This window comes from Macrobrachium nipponense, chromosome 44, assembly GCF_015104395.2.
Source record: "Macrobrachium nipponense isolate FS-2020 chromosome 44, ASM1510439v2, whole genome shotgun sequence".
Classification (NCBI taxonomy): Eukaryota; Metazoa; Arthropoda; class Malacostraca; order Decapoda; family Palaemonidae; genus Macrobrachium; species Macrobrachium nipponense.
The window spans coordinates 42,608,332-42,623,844 of NC_087221.1; the positions used below are offsets into that span (position 1 = coordinate 42,608,332).

A 15,513-nucleotide genomic window follows, 5' to 3' on the forward strand; every position below is an offset into this window, starting at 1 on the left:
TCATTTAAATACGATAGGCTAACTTCATATGAGCCTCCATCCCTGGTAATTTTGGGTTTAAAGTTTTCTGATATTTTAGACATTGACTTTTCCTTGTATCGTAATAATTTACCTACATATTTTATCTAATGCACTTGCTATTTTTTGTATTTATTTAGAATTTTTATTTTTTTCGACATTTAGATACGATAGGCTAACGTCATATGTGTCTCCATCCCTGCTAATTTTGGGTTTTCATTTCTGATATTTTAAACATTGACTTTTCCTTGTATCGTAATAATTTACTTACATATTTTACGTAATGCACTTGCTAATTTTGTATTTAGTTAAAATTTTTATTTTTATTCATTTACAAATTTTTAAATTCATTTTTTTCATTTTTGATAACTGATATCCTGTACTCCCCATTAATTTCTGTTACTCCTTCCTGATGAACGCCACTAATATTCTTCGAAGGCTTGAATTTCAAGTCAATGGCCTGTTTAGTGGGCTTATTCCATTTGCATAGTAGGGTTCATCTTCTGAATAAAAACAAATAACAAATAATGACAGTTACGAAACAAAGTCCTGGAGAGATCATCTCTAGGGGGAAGAAGATAATAACTATAGATATAACAGGGAAAATCGACAGATGCTGTAAAGAGAGAACGTTTTGGGTGACGTAATCTTCCGAGGGATATGACTGATAAGGATCAAATAAAAGGGTTGGACTCTGCAGTTGTTTATTCACTGCATCGAGATCACCCAGTTGTCACAGTATTGAACCAGCCAGGGTCCTAGGTGAGTGGGATCCATAATAATTATTATTTATTATTTCAGCATATGAAACCTATACACTTGGAACAAGCTTCCAAAGAATGTTGGTTTCAACCTGCCACACCAGATTCCACACTGCAGCGGTAACTGATCACAGTACAGAGCCAGTGATTTTTCCTCGGCCTGGGGGAGGCACGAACTCTCTACATCTGAATGACATTCCACGACGCTAGCTACCATACCAGCTGAACACTGATCATAATAGTGACTGAAATTCTTCACAATCTATTGATTTTTTAAAGACATTTTCCGATCATGGCAACTGAGGTGGAAGTCAGTTTATTTCTTTTTAGTTTTGCTGAAGACGTGATAACACAGCCTCTTGCTTTGTAAGATTCTTATAATAAAAAGCCTAGTTAATTATTTTTATAGGTTTACTCAGTATTTATATTTTGTTTAACACTGATATGATCATTGAAGTTATTGAATTTATGCAAATAGTATTTACTAGATCTCTCTTTTGGCAGGTAGACCAGAGCAAACTAGAATAATAAGATTTAGACATTCTTTTTTTTTCTCTCTCTAAATCCTTTTAAACAGGACCAGCAGTAGTTTGGGGTACCTCGATATAAAAAGAAGTATTTTTGTCCGTTTTTTTTATCTAATAATTTCTGCCTATTTTTTTCAGAGTTGTACAAAAAAAGATGTTGCTCAAACTCTTACTTGGGGTGACGTTGCTGATTTCTATAGAGGCCATAAGTCTTCGACGACAGCAAGAAGGTAAGTCAAGCGAAAAAGAATTACTAAGGAATGTACAGAAGAAAAAGATAATGAGCCTTACTTCGGCCGGGCGTGATTGGAAACGGAAGAAGAAGAAGAAGAAATGAGACTTAGCAACAAAGAAAGTAAAAAAGAAAATCGGCTGTTTCAGGATAGGAAGGTTGTAAGTTCTGGAGGAATTCTATCACAAGTAAACAGTTTCCAAGCCTGAAGCGGTGGTTTGGTGGGTGTTACGAGCCTACCTATACCCGAGAGGAGTAGGGACATAAAAAGTACCTGTAAAAATAATAACAACACACTTTCTTATTTTATGAAGGATGTGGAGTTAGAAAAGGAAAACAAAGGAGATATTGAAAAACTGGGGAAAAATGAATAAATTAATTACAACGGAATAAATGACCGATTTAGACAATACATTATTTAAAACGATTATTTCCCCCTCATCTGCTTCAAATGAATACAAACCACCACTTCTACACATTATGTGTATGTAAATTCTGTGAAATTTTGCAAAAATTACCATTCAATATCTGACCTTTGTTTTTCTCTTAAAAACTTAAAATTTTGTCCCATATTGATAAATTAATATATGCAGATTTACATTTTCTAATTTCATCTTATTTCCTTCTTCTAGATGAGAGAATCTACCACAAACGATCCTCCTTAGGCGAACCAAACCCCATTTCTGGAGAAGGTAAGAGAATTCATAGATGAACTGAACGCCCCTTATAAACAATAATATAAGTAGCCTTTATCTATATTTTATTATAAGTCGCCAGACCAGAACAGGACCTACTGGAAACGAGCATTCTCAGCCTTTATTGCTACCCCTATTCATTCGTTCATTCCTATTGGAAGCGAGCAGTCTCAGCCTTTATTGCTATCATGCTTATTACAATAATCACCAGAACAGGACCTACTGGAAACGAGCATTCTCAGCCTTTATTGCTACATTTTATTGTTGTCATCCCTATTCATTCGTTCATTTCTATTGGAAGCGAGCAGTCTCATCCTTTATTGCTATCATGCTTATTACAATAATCACCAGACCAGACCTACTGTAAGCGAGCTGTCTCAGCCTTTATTGCTATCATGCTTATTACAATAATCACCAGACCAGACCTACTGCAAGCCCAGTAGTCTCAGCCTTTATTGCTATCATTTTTATTCATTCTCTGACCAGACCAGGCCTACTGGAAACGAGACGCACAGGCAGCCCTACAGAGGCAGCTGAAGATCGCCAATCAAGTAAACCGGGCGAAGAACGTCATCTTTTTCCTGGGCGATGGGATGTCCATTGCAACTGTGACAGCAGCCAGGATTCAGAAGGGAAGTCTGACAGGCCTCTGGGAGCGAGAAAAGATGGTCTGGGAGGAATTTCCCCACACTGCCCTGAGCAAGGTATATCGAGTGATTTCAGCTGCTGTTAACTGATATATTTCTTTACTCAAACAGACTTGCAGTTGTTAGTTTACTTATACATTTATTCAAACAGACCTACACGACAAATGTCCAGGTAGCAGACAGCGCCTGCAGTGCCACGGCTTACCTCAACGGCGTGAAGGCCAACAAAGGCACCATTGGCGTCGACTCCAACGTGAAACGCGGAAACTGCACAGCTCAGCAGATTCCTGCCTTCCACACCTCCTCCATTGCAAAGTGGTTCCAGGTGAGATTGCAACCGTAACTCAAGCTTATGAGACGATTTGGGGGGTTTCTAATAAGTTACAAAGACGGTTTAGTAACACGAACTTGTATAATAGCCTGCACTTGAATGTTTTTGTTTTATTTTATCTATTTTTTTCTTAGTCCTAACAAGTAACAAAGTCACCCCCGGCATCATAACCTGCATTTGAATCGTTTTTGCATTCCTGATAATATCCTAAAGATCCCGTTTGCCCTAAATATCTTAATCTTAATGAATTGCGTATCCTAATCACTTATTTCACTCAAAATATCACAATTATCTGAGAGTATCCCGAGTATCATGAATATTCAAATAACTCCTAAATTCCCTTACGATTCTAACGACCGTTTGTTTCAACTTGAAACCAGGATGCTGGTAGATCCAGTGGCTTCGTCACAACAACCAGGGTCACCCACGCCACCCCATCCGGTACCTACGCCCACATAGCCGAGAGAGACTGGGAAGATGACGATGCTGTGAGTACAGAACATTTCCTAGATTTTGTACTTTATGTTAGTGACCTATTAACAGATGGCGTTGACGCTCTGCTGTGTAGGCTCTCCGTACATAGGGCCAGTTTCTCTGATTTGGCAGTTTTAGTGTGAATGTGGCTGTCTTGTTTTTCCTTGGATAACGTCCCCTTGTCAGAGAAAACGGCTTTAAATTAGTGTCTGCTCACAAACTGAAGGACAGAAAGTTCCTCAGACACTGCCCTTCTTCAGATGAACCACTTTCAGAAACAGAGCAGGAGTGTCATCACGTCTGCTTTTATTTTCATTCAAAGTAATCTTTGTATCTGTATCTTTTCAATCATATAAATAACCCTCGTACTATCTTCTTCTTCTCAGATCGCCAGCGATGGGGAAGACCCAGAAGTGTGCGACGACATCGCTGAACAGCTGGTCCACGGAGAAACAGGAATGTACTTCAAGGTAAATAGAAAATTTTCATAGATTTTTTTTTGTTTTCCATTTTTTTGCAATCGTAACTTTAACAGCTTTTAATACCTGAAACCGTCTTTGTGAATTGTTTTTAAATAAAACGAATATAAATCTAGAGAAGTCATTCTTAACTTTTAGCAACTAAAATCATAAGCCAGCTTAGTGAATTTTATTAAATAAAACTAATATCTTTGAACACATCCTTACCTAAAGAGAAGGATAGATTTCCAGTCCATGATATCATTAACATAACACAAACATAACCTCAGGTAATCATGGGCGGCGGACGAAGGCAGTTCTACCCGAAGGGAATGAAAGACGTTGAAGATCCCTCCAAAACTGGTTTTCGCACAGACGGGAAAGATCTCGTGAAAGACTGGAAAAATGACAAGGCTTCCAGAGGAGCCACTGCCTCTTATGTCTGGAATAGAGATGACCTTATGGCTGTGGACATTGCCAGCACTGATTACCTCATGGGTAAACTTGTTATGCGCATCCTCCGTTTATATTTGAGCCTTTTGCCCCGAAGAAAAAAAATTATTTTGAAAATGGCTAGCCTATATCGTTGTGGGGTTTGACAGGAAAATGGCCCCGTATTTTTCTGTTTCATAAGTCTTTATCTTTAGATTTGTTTGAAAAGAAAGCTTTTGTTCCTAGTATTCTTAATCATTATACAAAATATCTATAAAACTCTAATAGACTTATTAATTCTCTTGGTTTGTAAGGCGACAGTTTCATAAATAACTTTAAGATTAGCCTGAAAAGCAAATGCAGCTGGTTTTATTCCTCTAGAATAGGCATAAAATTTAAAACGATATGATGATTTCAGAGAAACAGTTTATGATAAACGTATTGTTAAGCCTTTCTTCAGGCTATTAGTTATTTAAAAATGACTCAGGGTCATTGAAAAGGAAGGAAATGACATTGCTTCTAATTTCATTCCAGGTCTCTTCGCCCATTCCCATATAGACTACGTTCTGGATCGTGACACAGACATGGACCCCAGCCTGCCTGAAATGACACAGAAGGCCATTGAAATGCTTCAGAAGGACCAGAACGGGTTCTTCCTGCTGGTGGAAGGTGAGATACCTTCTGGAGGCCATCTTATTATCTCTTATTTAGTCGAGCAAGATAGTCACTTTTATTTATCAGTTGTAACACATAGGCCTACTGTTTCCCTGAAGACTTAGCTCTCCCCCACATAACTTTTTGTTGATGAACAAATACGTCTTTTATGTTCTTGAATTATTGAACATTTTCGTATAATTTTGATCCTATGAAAGTTTATTCAATAGTCTAGATTACTGTGATTTGCATGTCGTAAGCACATGGTCTAGAACATCCATGCAGACATTTCCATCGATACATTTTTCTATCTCCAACGACGTACTATATTCCAGGAGGGAGAATTGACCAGGCCCATCACGAGAACATGGCCAAGAGGATGCTGGCAGAGACTCTGGAATTCGACCAGGCCGTGGAAATGGCTCTGAACATGACCAACCCAGAGGAAACCATCATCCTGGTCACGGCTGACCACGGGCCACACTTTTACCATCAGCGGCTACGCAGCAAGGCACTCAGACATGCTTGGTAAGGGATTCGATAGAGGGCGCAATTGTTTTATGTAACCTTTCAACGAAATACAAAGGAGTATGATCATAATTCATAAATTTAAAGAAACTTTTACATTGAGGTGGATATATCGCAGTTGATAAACTTATCATATTCATTTTTTCCCTTACATTTTCACAGGATTTAGTGACGTCAGCGACATTGATCATAAGCCTTTCACGACGCTTATGTATGGCAATGGACCCGGTTATAAGGTCAACCCTGACTGCTCCCGTCCGGATCCATCCAAAGAAGACGTGTGTAAGTATGGAAAATTAGGAAATTGGTATAGCTATACCCTCATTCGTTTATTTTTTCTAATTTTTCTTCCTAGACTAACACCCCTAGCTGACAAGTAGGTACACCTGATTCTAGAAACATTATTTGGATTTGCATTCATGAGACTAAAATCAGATAGCTTCTAATCTAGTAATACTAAATACTTTTAGTACTATAAGTTGCCTGGAAACATTAAACAACCATTAACGACAAAATGAAAATATTTAAGGCTTAAAATGCCCAGTAAATCTCCTAACAATAAATATCATCATTTCTAGACGATAAAGAGTACCGACAAGCATCTGCTGCGCCCATGGACTTGGCGAACCACGATGGCGCTGACGTAGGAATCTATGTCACAGGACCTCACTCCCACCTCTTCACAGGAGTTTACGAAGAGAGTTACATCCCTCACGCCCTTGCTTACGCCGCATGTGTAGGAAATGGGCTGACGTTCTGTGAAACTAATGAATAATAAGTAATCGTTCCTTTAAGTCAGAATTGAAGGTCAATACTTGCTTTAGGCCTATAGAAATGGCTGCATTTCCCTTTCTGTAATCATGTTACCTTCCCCCTCATACTAAAAGCTTTTATTGATATAATGTCTATTCCGTTTAACTGTTCAACTTCATATCAGCTTCCAGTTATGGGCACTATTGTATGTTCGCAATGTTTTGTTGCTATATTTATACTATTTATATTATTTAAGCGATCTGTGTATTTATTAAACGATATTCACCGTTTTCGGAGGTTTCTCTTATTTACGAACCTTCTTCTTTCACTTTCTTGTACTTCAAGACTGTCATTTTAGGCGAAACCAATAACTTTGTATATATTGCAAAATTTCATTCATCGTCCAAAGATAACACTGTACACATCCTACACTTTAACAAAAGACAAATATTAATATTACTTATCTCAAGATACATATGAATGTCGTCCATATTTATCGTCTTCCAAATCTCTCTACAGAGGCTTATACATTGAAATAAACTTTATTAAAATAATGAATTAGTATATGAATAAATAAACTTGCTCTCCATCAACCTGAACGAAGAAGAGGAGAGTGAAGTTGTCAACTTGTCATCTTGTGTTTACATTTTTGAAACCGCGATTTGTGAAATTGTGATTAATTCCTGATTTCATTTTGTAAACTGTTCGTATAAGTGAATGCTACGAAAAGCTAGATAAATATGCTTTGATAGTGCGCATGAAGCTTATTTTGTAATAAATAAGACAATTGATTGCCAGTTAGGAGTTAAATAGGTAGTAGCTAACTGGGCCTGACCACCTAGCTAGGTACCCCTAGCATACCTACTACCTAGGTAGTAGTACAAGACTCAATTAGGGTAATGATTCCGCCCGTGTGATAGCATAGTAGGTATAAGAATCTTTTGGTAATAATCTTGGGTATGCCATAGTAATGGAGTTACTACTAGGCCCTGGTAAACACATTGACAACTCTTCCATATCTTACTACTTAGTAGGTACTACCTAGGTATGTAGCCAAGAATAAAATGCAGATCATTCTTTAGGTATACTACCTATAATGCTAGAAGTTCCAGTCGTGTTGTGCACTACATTGTTTTTAAACTGCAATTTGCCCACAATACCAATACGTATCCTGCGGATGGACTCCAATTTTTTTTTTTTTTTCTGTATGATTCAGGGTAAGGTAACAGGCTGCTACAGCATGTATGGCTAAGGAGGAGGCCTTACCATGGTATAGTATGTACAATAGGTAGGTACTTGTTATTTCCGTCCAGCATAGACCGCCATCTCTTCTTGTTCTGTCATTTCCTCCTACTGGAAAGGGACATACCTAGCTAGTACTACCTAAACCTCCCCATTATGCCTGTACTTTCAACTTATCCACAGAGTTTCCCAGACTCTCCAGGATTTCAGCAGACAACAAAGATGAAGCCTTGGGGCCGTGAGCACAGGTTTTGTATTCATTTCCTGCCCTTTGCTAATGATGCTCTGAATCCTTAACCAGATAGACTGACTAAAATTTCTTTCCTATTTATGCAAAGTCCTATCCCTTTGCTCATGATGAATGGTGATTCTTTTTTGGATTTATTTGGCGATTGGCCTGCAACTGTCAGAAACCAGATCCAATGCACTCTATAGTTTCTGGTGATCATGTTAAAACAGATTTTGGAGGCAGCTATTTATGTTTTAGACTCCTGTTCTATAATGCAAAATGAACTCCATCATTCTAGTCTTCAGGTCATGAGATAGATAAGAGGAATTTGTCATTCATTCAGCTTCTAAAATGCTTAGTTAATATGAATCACAATAATGCTTTTTACCTTCTAACTCATACCTAAGGCTCAAGATTTACTTTTTTTTATATATTATATATGGCCTAGCACTGGTGCCTGGAAGGCTATTCGTGTGACCATATATAGACTAATATATTAAGAAGTCTATTCATACCATAATTTCTTGCTCTGTAGGTATAATATGATTACTCATTCCAGTCTTAACATTAATCTGAAAAATTAAAAAAAACAAAAAAAGACATTGTTCCGATACGTAATACAAACCATCGGTCCTTTAACAATAGGAGTAGCTAGCGCAGCTGGAACGGTCGTAAGCTTCGAACAAGGGGAGAAAACGGTAGTTAACTGCTTATCCGATCGTCGCGCGCCGCGCGACTGGGAGGTAAACAAATCACTTTGCTTTCGGCCGTGTGTGGGAAGGACGTGTTCGCCATCGCTCTGCCCGCTTGTCGTTTGCTTCATCTTTGAGTATTTGTTTTCTCTTTCTGTATATCAGGAGTGATTGTAAGTACTTTTTTCTCTATTCAATTGATGTGCAATGAGTGAATTAGAGATTGATTGAGAATTTCACCGCGCCCTCCAGTCGCCCGTAGAGTGTGTCCCGGGCTGGAGGGACGTAAATGTGGGGGGTTCAGGTCTTTTGTGGAGGTGGACCCCCACGAGGTTTTGTTCTCGTTGTCGAGGGCGAGAGTGCTCTCGCAACGAGCCATGTATGGTTTGTATGAAATTGGTCCGAGGCGCAGTGGGTGCTGTACGAGGGCAGGAAGGAGACTTAGGCCGGCCAAGAAGTCATCGGAAAGTCCAGTGACTCCTTTGGTGACGGACACTTCGTCCTCTTTCCTGCCTCCCGGCCAGCCCCCACGGTTTGCGCCTTCCCCTGCGGGGGGGTAGCGGAGTCCTTTTCCTCTCCTCGATCCGTCGAGTGTGGAGGAGGGCGCCCGCTACCCGGACGTACAGTTGTATTCGGGGTCTTCTGTCCGCTCTGGGGTGGGGGGGTATTTCGCCCCCAGGCGCGGGGGAAGCCCTCCTTTTAACCCGACTGTTGCTCTTCCGCAGGTGTGCCAGCAGCGAAGGATGACTTGGGACAGGTGTGGGAGTCGCTGGGACTGCAGGGAGTGCCCAGCATCCAGGGGTTGATACAGCGGTTGGCGGGGTCGGCCGTGGTCACTCATGGTGCGGTGACCACCACGACGACCACATTAACTACCCCTGCGTATGAGATGCCACCACATCTTGTATATACGCCTCACATAATGTCGGTGACACCCACGGTGGCAGTACAAAAACCAATTGCCGCCGTTCCAAAGAGGACGATGCCACCACCACCTGGATTTTTTCCTTTGCCGACCCCGACTTCCGCTGCCCCAAGAGTACCCCCTGGACCTGCCGCCAGTGCCACGGATGACGATGACTGTCGACAGGACGCCTGGCTCTCCCGTAGTACCTGCCGTGCCTGCCGTACCTGTGGCCGCTCCAGCGACTCTTTCCCTTTCAGGTACACATTACCTTTCAGATGTTCCTGCTGTTTCCTGCTGTTCCCGGACCTGTTTCCTGCCGTTCCCGCTGCTGGTGTTGCTGTAACAGTCTCAGGTCCTTCCGGACAGTGCAGTCCGGGCCCTGTTTGCTTCGGCAACTGCCCCGGCTCCCTCCTGGATGGAAGACCCCCCCCCCCCCCACCTGACGTCTGTCCTGCGGAGCCTGGCGAAGAAGAAGAGGAAGAGGAAGAAGGTGTCGTCATCGTCTTCATCGTCTTCTTCGTCGTCTGCTGCCTCTCCTTCCCCTTACGACTTCTAAGGCCAAACAGCCGAAGAAGAAGAAGGTTGCCTCCTCCCCCCCTAAGAAGACTCCTTCGGGATCTTCTAAGGGCCCGGCTCGCTCAGGCGAGCTGGGGAGCTCTTCTGCTGGTCCTCCTGTTCCTTCGGGTGCGGGGCCCGTCGCTTCTTCTGCAAAGAAGAAGTCGACGGGGACCAGAGGTGCATCAGCCTCGGCTGGTGCGTCCTCACCTGGTGCTAGTGGGTTCTGCCGCTAAACCAGGTTCCGTCTCGGCTGCTTCTCGTTCGCGAGAAGCACCGAGTGGACGCTTCTTCAAAGAGGACCGTCCAGCCAAAGTTTTCGACGACCGAGCTCGCTCGCCGTCAAGACAGCGGCACGGAGCAGAAGACTGGCGAGAGTCGTGCACACGACTCTCGCCAGGCCAGTGGACGCTCTCGCAGCGACCAACCGGCTGCTCGGGCTGACGTGACGGTCACTGACCGGCCACGGGTTGAGGCGAGGAAGGAGTCCCCACGGCCGCCGGTACCAGCCACGGCTGGTACCAGCGGTTTGACGCGCCGAGAGGACGCTGGCCGGTCTCGACGCGAAAGGGAGCCTAGCAGGTCACCCGTCCCCGCCGCTCCCGATGGGACCGGGCGGGGGAGACGGTGACCAGCGGCAGCTCGCCTGACGCAGAGAGCGGTCTCGACGTTCTCAGCCGAGCCAATCGCCCCAGGCGAGCGGCGACGCTAGGCCTACTGCTAGACCGTCACCGCGGGTTGACGATCGGCAGCAGCCCTCTACGCACGCTGGTCCTGCCAGCGAGCGTGGGGGGAGCGTCAGGTCTGCCTCTCCTATACCTTCAACCTCCTCGGGCTATACCGGAGGAGCGAGGTACCAAGGAGCGATCACGAGAGGTGCGCCGCTCGTGACCCGGCTATGACGCCGTACGGCTCAGGCACGGTCTTAGGACCGACCAGGACGTACGCGCAAGTAGTTGGAGGCGACCGTCAGGGGTCTGTCGCTGCCTTCTTCTGAAGGAGGAGTATTCGAGGGATATGCTCTTGTTGGAGGGACTGGACGTCCTACTCCACAAGACGCTGTGACGCCCGAGATACAGAGGAACTTCGCGGAAGTCATTAAGCTGATGCGTCTGCATAATGGCCTCGCGGAAGGATCGCCGCTACCACCATCGGAGCCCACGTCCCGGCTCGAGTCATTTTGGGGTCCCAAGAGGGAGCCCAAAATGATGATGGGGTTGCCACGATCAAGCTTGCGGACTCAGTCCTGGATCAGGTGGAGAATCTCGTCTCAGGACGGGAGGACTCGCTAAAATCGGACGGTCCCTCTAAGCTGCTTCCTCCTCCTCTACAGCGGCAGAGGCGCTTTCTACGTGCCATCAGAAGACCCGATACTGCCGAAACAGGTTAACCCGGAGTTAGCGAGGATGACTCCATGGTGTCCCCTCCCCGCAGCAGCTCCTGTCGGAGAAACCTATGGTTCTCGCAGCAGAGGCACTTGCCTGGAATCTACGCTATGGCAGCATTCCAGGCAGTTTCCTGGTTGGATTTTTGTGGTCCCTCACAATATCCAAGGTAGCGGCCGGCTCCGGGAGTTCTGCTCTCGAGACGACGCTTCTTTTAGGAGACTGTGCCAGTCTGGAGGAAGAGCAATCTCTTACCTCGCCCATCAGACTGCTAACCTGTGGGCCAACTTGGTTCTTCGGCGTAGGGACGCAGTCCTTACCCGAGTGACCAAGGGGGCTGGGCGTGAGGCGGCACTCGGGCTAAGAAATGGACCTCTTAGGAGTTCCCCAGCTCTCTTTCCTGGAGAGATGGTGGACGCTGCGGTGGAACGGCGGCGCACTGACGAGAGTGACCGCTTAGTTCACCCAGGCAGTTTCGAAGGTTTCTGGGCAAACCTCGAGTAACTGCGGCCAAACCAAAGAGCTTGGCTAGCGCTTCCACGGCGGCGAAGACGGTTGCACCGTCCAAACCCCGTGTGAAGACTCCAGTTGTTTTCGACTTCTGCGAGAGGAGGCCGCAAAAACCAGCCCTCCTCCCAGCCCTCCTTTCCCCGAGGAGGTGTTGGGAAGAAGTCGAAACGAGGAGGGAAACGCTAAGGGACGGCGTTCCCCCTCACCTGCTGACCGGAAGTGGGGGGTGCCTGGCGAGCCATTGGGCGACTTGGCAGCGCTACGGCGCCGAGAACTGGATAGTAGAAAACGTCCTTCGGGAGGGATATCTACTACCCTTCGAGTCTCGGCCCCCCCTCATCTCCAAACCGGTCCATCTACAGACCTATGTCCGGGATCAGCAAAGGACAACGCTCTTCGACAGGAGATCAAGACATGCTGGCGAAACGAGCTGTAGAAATCGTGGAGGACCAGTCACCAGGCTTCTACAGCCGCCTCTTCCTAGTGGAGAAGGCATCGGGGGGCTGGCGCCCGGTGATAGACCTCTCTCCCCTGAACCGCTTCGTTCGCTGACGACGCGGTTCACGATGAGTCGGCACGCTCAGTGCTCGACTCGATCAGGGGGAACGATTTCATTGCTTTCGGTGGACCTGAAGGACGGCGTATTTTCAAATACCCACCATCCATCAGTCCTCCAGAAAGTACCTCCGCTTCATCTTCGACGGGACGGTGTACCAATTCAGGGCACTTTGTTTCGGTCTCTCAACCGCCCCACAGGTGTTCACGCGAGTGTTCACTCTGGTGTCGGCTTGGGCCCATTCGAACGGGATACGTCTTCTGAGGTATCTCGACGATTGGCTGTCCTGGCGAGCTCCCGCTCGCAGTTGCTACAGGACAGAGATCGACTCCTCAAGTTTTGTCCGCGATCTGGGGATCGTGATAAACTACGAGAAGTCCGATCTCGAACCCAAGCAGAAGATGAAGTACCTGGGTATGCTGATAGATACGGTAGCAGGGCAAGTCTTTCCCGCAGACTTGCGTATCAGCAAATTCAGGGAGGCAGCCCGCCGGTTCCTGTCGCGGCAGGAACAGGCAGCACAGCAATGGCAAGTCGTGATCGGCCATCTGTCGTCACTCGAGAAGTTAGTCCCCTCACGGCGTCTTCACCTGCGGTCTCTCCAGTGAGGCTAAGGGAGAGTTGGTCTCAGGCCAAGGATCCTCCTTACTCTCCCGTGGCTATCACGGACAAGGTGAGGCAGGACCTAGCCTGGTGGCTCGACGACAAGAACCTCTTAAGAGGAGTGCCCATACGCACTCTCCCCCCCGAGATGCTTCTGTTCTCAGACGCATCGACCGAGGGATGGGGCGCACACCTGGAGGAGTTGCTGACTGCAGGTGTGTGGGATCACGAGAAGCACACACATCAATGTCCTGGAACTCAAGGCGGCGTTCAACGCTCTCCAAGAGTTTCGGGACCGCTTGGTGGGACACTCAGTGGTGTTGATGTGCGACAACACCACAGTAGTGGCATATTGTCAACAAGCAGGGGGCTAGTGTCTCTTCCGCTCCATCAGTTGACGGTGCAGGTGCACGGTGGGCCACGGCTCACTCGATAGAGCTGTCAGCACGCTACATTCCAGGCAAGAGGAATGTAGTAGCGGACAAGCTCAGCCGTCGGGATCAGGTGATAGGGACCGAATGGTCTCTACACCAAGATGTGGCGGAAAGGCTCTTCCAACCTGTGGGGGCGACCGGTCGTAGACCTGTTCGCCAGCCCGGCACAACAGGAAGATCCAGGTGTTTTCTTCTCGGCCGTGCCGGACCCATGGGCAGCTGCAGAGGACGCTCTCCAACACCCCTGGGACAACCTCTTCGCTTACGCCTTTCCTCCCTTCTGTCTGATTCGGAAAGTGATCAGTCGAGCGCTGGTCACTCCCAATCTCAGAATGATTCCTGGTGGCTCCCAAACGGCCTCAAGCCGTTTGGTATCCGACCTGTTTGGCTCTTCTTGCAGACGCACCGAGAGAGCTACCCAACTGGCACAACCTTCTAGCCCAGCCACACGTAGAACGGTACCACCGCGCAGTCCAGTCCCCTTCAACTTCACGGCTGGCTGTTATCCACCATCTCTTGCGAACGAGAGGCTTTTCTCGTAGCGCAGCAACAGAGATGGCTGGACACGTCAGACAGTCCTCTGCAGCTGTGTACCAGGGGAAGTGGCCGTCTCTGTGGTTGGTGTCGTAGACAGGGTTTGTCTCCTCTCAGAGCCACTCTTCAGCAGGTAGCGGATTTCCTCGTGTTTCTTCGCCGAGAGAAGCTCCTCTCAGTACCCACAGTTAAGGGATATAGAGCCGCTCTGGCTCTCGTCCTGAAACTGAGGGGACTGGACATCACGAATTCGTTCGAGATATCCTTGCTAATGAGGAGCTTCGAAAGGTCTTGCCCACCCAGGGAACTCAGGCACCCCCTGCGTGGGACGTGACTCTCGTCCTTAGGTAGTCTGACTCGAGCACCGTTCGAGCCACTCCGAGAGTCGTCAGACAGGGATCTGACCCTCAAGACCCTCTTCTTGCTGGCCCTGGCATCGGCGAGAGAGTAGGGGAACTACATGGCCTTTCTTATGATGTTAAACATACCAGAGGCTGGGGATCTGTGACGCTCGATTTCGTCCCGAACTTCGTAGCTAAGACTCAGAATCCGTCGATCCCTGACGACAGGTTCGAGTCTTTCACGATCCCCTCCCTGCTGGACTTTACAGATAACGATGCGGATGAGATGCTGCTTTGTCCTGTGAGGGCGCTACGGCGCTATCTGAAGAGAACTCGACATCTCAGGCCTGAGTGTCGACGCCTCTTCGTTAGCACTGGGGTCACCAGAAAGAAGTCCAAGAACACGCTTTCTTTCTGGCTACGTGAGGTGATCAGCAGAGCGTACGAAGCTGATGGTAGCGACGACATCCGTACGCTCCGTCCGAGAGCCCACGAAGTCAGAGGTATCGGACCCCTCCTTAGCGTTCCGTAAGAACTTCTCCGTGCGCAGGTCCTGAAGGCAGGTGTCTGGGCCAACCAGACCACCTTCACGTCCTTCTACCTTCGGGATATTGCCCACAATTCCTTGGATACTTTTTCCTTGGGGACCTGTGGTGGCTGCTCAAACACGTTGTGTAAGCTTACCCAGCACCCGAGCAGGCAGAACAGCATCGATTCCTGGTATGACTGGGAGAATGAATGCGTGAATGAGAGTGGACTGGCTTCTCTTTCACAATCCTTTTTCAATTTTTCTACCTCTACCTGTGGGGCAGAGGGATACGGTCGTTACCTTGCTGGATAGGGTCCGATGCAGGTAAGCTATTCAACAGAGCTCCATCCTATCTCTTTAACTAGAGATAGTAGATAAATATCCACCACTTTCTCCAACAGGAAGGGGGAGAAAGTGGAGCCAACATGAGACAAACCCATTACTTTACATTTGCTCATGTAAGGAAAAAGTTCTTACAATGCTGGT

General features: G+C 46.5%; 1 long non-coding RNA gene and 1 pseudogene across 4 annotated transcripts in view; both read left to right on the forward strand.

Moving 5' to 3' along the window:
- The first annotated feature begins 1,448 nt into the window (after positions 1-1,448).
- LOC135204243 (alkaline phosphatase-like) lies at positions 1,449-6,791 on the forward strand (annotated as a pseudogene).
- A 336-nt stretch (positions 6,792-7,127) lies between these two features.
- LOC135204246 (uncharacterized) overlaps positions 7,128-15,513 on the forward strand; it is a 73,973-nt gene continuing 65,587 nt past the window's right edge. For 2 of the 4 annotated variants that reach the window (XR_010312147.1, XR_010312148.1), the window contains exon 1: positions 7,128-7,323. This is a non-coding gene — a long non-coding RNA (uncharacterized LOC135204246). Of the gene's footprint in view, positions 7,435-15,513 lie in introns of all 4 variants that reach the window. The other 2 variants (XR_010312149.1, XR_010312146.1) reach the window with 1 other exon arrangement.